This window comes from Arachis stenosperma, chromosome 3 (assembly GCF_014773155.1).
Source record: "Arachis stenosperma cultivar V10309 chromosome 3, arast.V10309.gnm1.PFL2, whole genome shotgun sequence".
NCBI lineage: Eukaryota > Viridiplantae > Streptophyta > Magnoliopsida > Fabales > Fabaceae > Arachis > Arachis stenosperma.
Genome location: NC_080379.1, coordinates 56,587,654 through 56,596,156, shown reverse-complemented (window position 1 = coordinate 56,596,156; position 8,503 = coordinate 56,587,654). Strand labels below are relative to the sequence as shown.

At 37.3% G+C, this 8,503-nt stretch overlaps 1 non-coding gene across 1 annotated transcript; it reads left to right on the top strand.

Annotated features, from left to right (window-relative positions):
* Window positions 1–207: 207 nt before the first annotated feature.
* On the top strand, window positions 208–311 carry LOC130972081 (small nucleolar RNA R71). Its single transcript, XR_009083281.1, has one exon. It is a non-coding gene; the product is annotated as a small nucleolar RNA R71 (small nucleolar RNA).
* The last annotated feature ends 8,192 nt before the right edge of the window (window positions 312–8,503 follow it).

The following is an 8,503-nucleotide window of genomic DNA, read 5'->3' as shown; positions in this document are numbered from 1 at the left end:
CCTTTCTTCTGAGGTATCCCATTATTCACGGAATTCCTCTCAGAAGTGTACATGAATTGGTTGTTTGCAACCATATCAATGAGTTCTTGAGCCTCTTCAGGCGTTTTCTTTAGGTGAATAGATCCACCTGCAGAATGGTCCAATGACATTTTCGAAAATTCAGATAGACCATAATAGAATATATCTAATATGGTCCATTCTGAAAACATGTCAGATGGACATCTTTTGGTCAGCTGCTTGTATCTTTCCCAAGCTTCATAGAGGGATTCACCATCTTTTTGTTTGAAGGTTTGAACATCCACTCTCAACTTGCTCAGCTTTTGAGGAGGAAAGAATTTATCCAAGAAGGCAGTGACCAGCTTATCCCAGGAGTCCAGGCTATCCTTAGGTTGTGAATCCAACCATATTCTAGCTCTGTCTCTTACAGCAAAAGGGAAAAGCATGAGTCTGTAGACTTCAGGATCAACTCCATTCGTCTTTACAGTCTCACAGATCTGTAAGAACTCAGTTAAAAACTGATAAGGATCTTCAGATGGAAGTCCATAAAACTTGCAGTTTTGTTGCATTAAGGCAACTAGTTGAGGCTTAAGCTCAAAATTATTGGCTCCAATGGCAGGAATGAAGATGCTTCTTCCATCAAATTTGGACGTTGGCTTTGTGAAGTCACCAAGCATTCTCCTTGCATTATTATTATTTTCGGCTGCCATCTCCTTCTCTTGTTCGAAAATTTCTGAAAGGTTGTTTCTGGATTGTTGTAATTTAGTTTCTCTTAGTTTCCTTTTCAGAGTCCTTTCAGGTTCAGGATCAATTTCAATAAGAGTGCCTTTTTCCCTGTTCCTGCTCATATGAAAGAAAACAAGAAAAGAAAGAGGAATCCTCTATGTCACAGTATAGAGATTCCTTTATGTTAGTAGAAGAAGAAAGGGGAGAAGAATGTAGAAGAGGGGATTCAGATAATTAGATGGAGAGAGGTGAAGAGAAGTGTTAGTAATTAAATAATTAAATAGAACAAGAAAAGAGAGGGAGAATTTCGAAAATAATTTTTGAAAAAGGGGTTAGTGATTTTCGAAAATTGAATATAAGATATAATTAAAATTAAAATTTAGAACAAAAGGAATTTTTGAAAAAGAGGTGAGATATTTTCGAAAATTAGAGAGGGAAAAGTAGTTAGGTGGTTTTGAAAAAGATAAGAAACAAACAAAAAGTTAGTTAGTTGATTGAAAAAGATTTGAAATCAAATTTTAAAAAGATAAAAAGATAAGATAAAAATTTTAAGAAAAAGATATTTTGAAAAAGATTTAATTTTTTTAAAATGACTTAACTAACAAGAAACTACAAGATAAGATTCTAGAATTTAAAGATTGAACCTTTCTTAACAAGAAAGTAACAAACTTCAAATTTTTGAATCAATCACATTAATTGTTAGCATATTTTCGAAAATATGGTATAAAAGATAAGAAAAAGATTTTGAAAAATAATTTTAAAAAAAATTTCGAAAATGAGAAAAAAAATGGAAAAGATATGATTTTTGAAAAAGATTTTGAAAAGATAAGATTTTTAAAATTAAAATTTTGACTTGACTTGTAAGAAACAACTAATTTTAAAAATTTTTGACCAAGTCAACCCAAAATTTCGAAAATTTGGAGAGAAAAAAGGAAAAGATATATTTTTTATTTTTGAATTTTTAATTATGAGAGAGAAAAACACAAAAATGACCCAAAACATAAAAATTTTGGATCAAAACACATTATGCATGCAAGAACACCATGAATGTCAAGATGAACACCAAGAACACTTTGAAGATCATGATGAACATCAAGAACATAATTTTGAAAAATTTTTTGATGCAAAGAAAACATGCAAGACACCAAACTTAGAAATCTTGAATGCATGGATTCTAACAAACGAAAAATGCATATGAAAAACAACAAACAACACAAAACAAGAAAACATCAAGATCAAACAAGAAGACTTGTCAAGAACAACTTGAAGATCATGAAGAACACTATGAATGCATGAAATTTTCGAAAAATGCAAGAAAAAATTTAAAGCATGCAATTGACACCAAACTTAAAAATTGACTCAAGACTCAAACAAGAAACACAAAATATTTTTGATTTTTATGATTTTCTAATTTTTTGGATTTTTATAATTTTTTCAAAAATAAAGTTTGGAAAAACAAAAAATAAAAGAAAAATTTTGAAAAAGATTTTTGAAAAGAAAATTACCTAATCTGAGCAACAAGATGAACCGTCAGTTGTCCATACTCGAACAATCCCCGGCAACGGCGCCAAAAACTTGGTGGACGAAATTGTGATCCTCTTTGTATTTGCATGAGATTTAAAAATTGGCTCTATTGGAATTTATGATCACAACTCCATTCAACTTAACCAGCAAGTGTATTGGGTCATCCAAGTAATACCTTACGTGAGTAAGGGTCGATCCCACAGAGATTGTTGGTATGAAGCAAGCTATGGTCACCTTGTAAATCTCAGTTAGGCAGATTAAATGGTTATGGATTTCGGAAATTAATAATAAATAGAAAATAAAAAGGGATATAAATACTTATGTAAATCAAACGTGGGAATTTCAGATATGCGTGTGGAGATGCTAGAATCCTTTCAAATCTCTACTTTCTTATTGCTTTCATCCAATCCTTCTTACTCCTTTCCATGGCAAGCTGTATGTAGGGCATCACCATCATCAATGGCTACTTTTAATCCTCTCGGGAAAATGGTCGTATGCGCTGTCACTGCACGGCTAATCGTCTGGACGCATCACCCTTGTTGATAGCTACATCCCATCCTCTTAGTGAAAATGGTCCAAATGCTCTGTCACAGCACGGCTAATCATCTGTCGGTTCTCAATCAGGTGGAGTAGAATTCCTTGATTCTTTTGCGTTTGTCATCACGCCCAGCCTTCAGGAGTTTGAAGTTTGTCACAGTCATTCAATACCGGAATCCTACTCGGAATACCCCATGAATGCCGCCATCTATCTAGCTTATACCACGAAGATTCTGTTGGGGAATCTAAGAGATATGCGCCCGGCCTAAGGTAGAACGGAAGTGGTTGTCAATCACGCACGTTCATAGGTGAGAATGATGATGAGTGTCACGGATCATCACATTCATCAAAGTGTTGTGCAACGTATATCTTGGAATAAGAATAGAAGAGAATTGAATAAAAAGTAATAGTGATTGTATTGAAACTTGAGGTACAGCAGAACTCCAGACCCTTAATCTATGGTGTGCAGAAACTCCACCGTTGAAAATACATAAGTGAAAGGTTCAGGCATGGCCGAATGGCCAGCGCCCATGATCTGAGGACTATGCGCCCCCAGATGTTCCTTAGATCTAAAGTGATCAAAAGATTCCTAATACATTAGTAAAAAGTCTTATTTATACTAAACTAGCTACTAGTGTTTACATGAGTAAGTAATTGATGCATAAATCCACTTTCGGGGCCCACTTGGTGTATGTTTGGGCTGAGCTTGATCTATCCACGAGCTGAGGCTTTTCTTGGAGTTGAACTCCAAGTTATAACGTGTTATGGGCGTTCAACTCCGGATCATGACGTGTTTCTGGCGTTTAACTCCAGATAGCAGCATGTACTTGGCGTTCAACGCCAATTTACGTCGTCAATTTCCGAATAAAGTATGGACTATTATATATTGCTGGAAAGCTCTGGATGTCTAATTTCCAACGCAGTTGAGAGCGCGCCATTTGGAGTTTGTTTGCTCCAGAAAATCCATTTCGAGTGTGGAGAGGTCAGATTCCAACAGCATCAGCAGTCCTTTTGTTAGCCTTTTTCAGAGTTTTGCTCAAGTCCCTCAATTTCAGCCAGAAATTACCTGAAATCATAGAAAAACACACAAACTCATAGTAAAGTCCAGAAATGTGAATTTAACATAAAAACTAATGAAAACATCCCTAAAAGTAGCTTGAACTTACTAAAAACTACCTAAAAACAATGCCAAAAAGCGTATAAATTATCCGCTCATCATCAGGCTGAACATATTTAAATATATCATCTAGCTCTGATTCGAGACTCTCAGTCATATTGACTTCTTCTACCAGAGAGTCAATAAGATCCACTTCCATGCAGTCTTTTGGTGTGTCTAGATACTGCATAGCTTTGACAGCATTCAACTTAAACTCATCCTTATTGACTCTCAGGGTCACTTTCCCCTTTTAAACATCAATGAGGGTGCATCCAGTTGCTAGGAAAGGTCTTTCTAGAATGAGAGTTGCACTCTTGTGCTCCTCTATTTCCAGCACTACAATGTCAGTGGGAAAGGCAAATGGCCCAACCTTGACAATCATGTCCTCGATTATGCCTGATGGGTATTTAGTGGAGCCATCAGCAAGTTGAAGACAGATCCGGGTTGGTTTGATCTCTTTAGTCAAACCAAGCTTTCTGATAGTGGATGCAGGAATTAGGTTGATACTTGCCCCAAGATCACATAGAGTTGTCTTGGTGCAAATTTCTTCTAATGTGCATGGTATCATAAAGCTTCCGGGATCCTTAAGCTTCTCTGGTAAGCTTTTTAGAATGACTACACTGCATTCTTCAGTGAGAAAAAATTTTTTAGTTTCTCTCCAATCCTTCTTATGGCTTAAGATTTCTTTCATGAACTTAGCATAAGAGGGTATTTGCTCAAGCGCTTCTGCAAACAGAATCTTTATTTCAAGAGTCATGAGATAGTCTGCAAAGCGGGCAAATTGTTTATCCTATTCCGCTTGGCGGAGTTTCTGAGGATAAGGCAATTTGGCTTTATATTCTTCAACCTTAGTTACTACAGGTTTATTTCCTACAGAGGCAGGTTGTGAAGCCTTCTTGAGGGAGTTATTATCAGCACTTGCGGGTGTCTAATCTCTTACTGGCGTTTGAATGCCAGGATTGGGCGCTGGATTGGCGTTTAACACCAGATTCCTACCCTGTTATGGCGTTTGAACGCTAGAGTTGAACATGGAATTGGCATTTGACGCCAACTTGTCACCCTTTTCTGGCGTTTGGACGCTAGAATCATTCCTCTCTGGGCTCTTACTGTCCTCAGAGGGATTTTGGGTAATATTCTGTTCATCCTCTGTCAGCTGTTCTTTCCTTGGCTTTCTGCTGCTTTGAGTTGATGTATTTAATATTTTTCCACTCTTTAATTGAACAGCTTGACATTCTTCTGTTATTTGTTTAGATAACTATTGTCTTGTCTGGTCAAGTTGTGCTTCCATATTCTTATTAGCATCCCGAGTATCTTGTAACATTTCTTTAAATTCTGCTAACTATTTTGTCAGAGCAAGTAATTGCTGGTTGAGTTCAGCAGCTTTTTCTGGAGGACTAAGGTCAGTAGATACTGCTTTAGCCTCTTCCTTCATAGAGGACTCACTGCTCAAGTATAGATGCTGATTTCTAGCAACCGTATCTATAAGCTCTTGAGCCTCTTCAATTATCTTTCTCATGTGTCTAGATCCACCATCTGAGTGGTCTAGAGATATCTGAGCTTTTTTTGTAAGCCCATAGTAAAAGATGCCTAACTGCACCTATTCTGAAAACATTTCAGAGGGACATTTTCTTAGCATCTCTCTGTACCTCTCCCAGGTGTTGTAAAGGGATTCATTATCCTCTTATTTAAAGCCTTTGATGTCCAGCTTTAGCTGTGTCATCCTCTTGGGAGGGAAATATTGATTCAGAAATTTTTCTGACAGCTGTTTTCATGTCCTTATGCTGGCCTTAAGTTGATTATTTAACCACCTCTTAGCTTGGTCTTTTACAGCAAATGGAAACAGTAATAATCTGTAGACATCCTGGTCTACTTCCTTAATATGTATTGTGTCAGCAATTTGTTAGAACTGTGCCAGAAACTCAGTAGGTTCTTGAAGAACAAAACTCTCGCGCAATCTAGAATTTTCACAAATAAATTCCCGTTGTAAGTATAGCTTCTAGACCGGCAAGAATTCCTTTCTTACAAATGTTTGGTTGTCACAAGTAACAAACCCAATAAAATTTATAAACCAAAGTATTCAAACCTCGGGTCGTCTTCTCAAGGAATTGCAGGGAAGTATGTTTTACTATTGGTTATGGAAAACAGTGTTTTTGGGTTTTAAAAAGGTTTTGAACAAGAGAAATGGATTACCGGAATTAATAAATTACTAACTAAGAAATCCCTTGGCAAAGTATGAAAACTGGAAGTCCTATCCTAGTTATCCTTATCAATGGTGATGAGAATTATATTTCTGCTACCACTAAGTGAACCTCTAACTATGAAGGTCAGTTAAGTGGACAAATTAATTTAAAACCTAAAGTCCTAGTCAACTCCTCAAGGAAAGACTAGAGTTAGAGGAATATAAATTAATCAGCAAAGATAACAATTATCAATCATGATGAGTTTGGAAACTCAAAAATTAAAAAATTAATCAACGAAAGCCAAAAGGAAAAAATCTAAATTATTTATATAATAAATAAAAAGAAGCAATCATGAGTCTGAAATACCTCAATTTATATTAAATGAAGATATCAATTCTAACATGGACAAGTTCATAAATTAGATTGAAAAGATAAATAAAAGGGACATTGAACCTGTAATTGAAGAAGATGAAAATATTCCTAAGTCCTTTAAGAGGAGTCCTAATCCTAATCCTAAGAGAGAGGAGAGAACCTCTCTCTCTAAAAACTACATCTAATTTATGAAAAGTGTGTATTATGAATAAATGTATTGAGTCTCTGCATATTTCCTGACTTTAATCTGTGTCTCTGGGCCAAACTCTGGGTTAAAATGCGGCCCGAAACTGTCTCTAGCGTATTCTGTAATTTCTGCAGATCGCGCAGGTCACGCGTATGCGTCAGTCACGCGTACGCATCATTCAGTGATTTCCTCTCCTCGCGTGCGCGTCAGGCACGCGCTCGCGTCGGTTGCATGAACTCCAATCCGTGCATACGCGTCAAGCACGCGTATGTGTCACTGTGATTTTGTCCAATTCACGCGCATGTGTCAGCAATGCGTGCGCGTCGCTGTTCGCTGGTTGTCACTTTTATTTCTTGTGCTCCTTCCCTTTTTACAAGCTTCCTCTTCATTCTCTAAGCCATTCCTGCCCTATGAAGCCTGAAACACTTAACACACGGATCACGGCATCGAATGGTATAAAGGAGAATTAAAATACATAATTAAAAGATCTTTAAGAAGCAAGTTTTCAATCATAGAACTAAACTAGGAAGGAATTGTAAAAATCATGCAAATCATATGAATAAGTGGGTGAAAAGCTTGATAAAACCACTCAATTAAACACAATATAAACCATAAAATAGTGGTGTGGCTTATGTGCTACACACCACTCCCGCGCGTCTCTCGCGCAACTCTCTGTTCAGTTTCGCTACACAAACGGCGCGTGCACGTCGTAGACGCTGGCGCGTTGATCACTTTCTTTTTTTTGATGCAGTATGCAAAATGCAAAATGCAATGAATGTCATGCAAAAATTCCAGGTTCAATCAAAATTCAAAAACAGACTAAACTGAAAAAGGAACGATCATACCATGGTGGGTTATCTCCCACCTAGCACTTTTAGTTAAAGTCCTTAAGTTGGACATTGATGAGCTTCCCGTTATAGTGGCTTGTGCTTGAATTCGTCTAGAAATCTCCACCATTGTTTGGAATGCCAACAGCCTCCGGGGTCCCAAATAAGGTACGTAAAGCCCTTAAGTGAGTTCAAACAAGTTTCAAGGCTCCTGGGGTGTTGAATGTCAGAAAAGATTCCAGGATCCCAAACTTTAATTTTACACCCATTTTTGTCTTGATCTACATTTTTCCAGCCGGGTGGTGAGCAATCTGAATTCTTACTGCAGTGACCAAACAGCTTCCGAGATCTTTTCAATGGAGCTTGACACCAATCTTTGCACCTCAAATTGAAGTGTGAAACCTCATTGAATCTTGCATAGCAGTGCTGAGTGCGAGTCATTTCCCTTTTGCTCTTAAAGCCGCAAAGAGCTCTAAGCTGGCCATCTGTTTCAAGTAAACCATATTCAAGTGGAAAAGTAAAGATAAAGGTCAAGGATTTTACCCACTTGAAGTTTGTATTGGGCGGTAATGGCCTTGGGATAAGTGTTTCCAGTGGTTCTGCAAGCTCTACTCCCTTGTGGTCTTCAGTGAATTCCTCCACTTCTTTGCAAATTTCTTCCATTTCAACCATGTCTTGATCAACGTCATCGATATCTTCCTCATCACTTGAGTCATAATTGGGAGGTTAAGAAAAGTTTACCTCTGCATCATCTTCGTATTCACTTGGGGAAGATTCTTCTATATCAAAGAATTCACTTGCGGATGCAAGTTCATTACCAAGAGAACTTGACTCGTGGTTATCATCATCAAGGAAACTTGCGTCTTGGGTTATTCCGTCCAATTATGATACCTGCTTCGGGGGTTGTGCACTATCCTCCTTAGCATCGACTGTAGCGTCCTTGATGGAATTTTCCACTACTTTGGATTCCTGTGGAGGTTTGGCATCTCCTAAATCT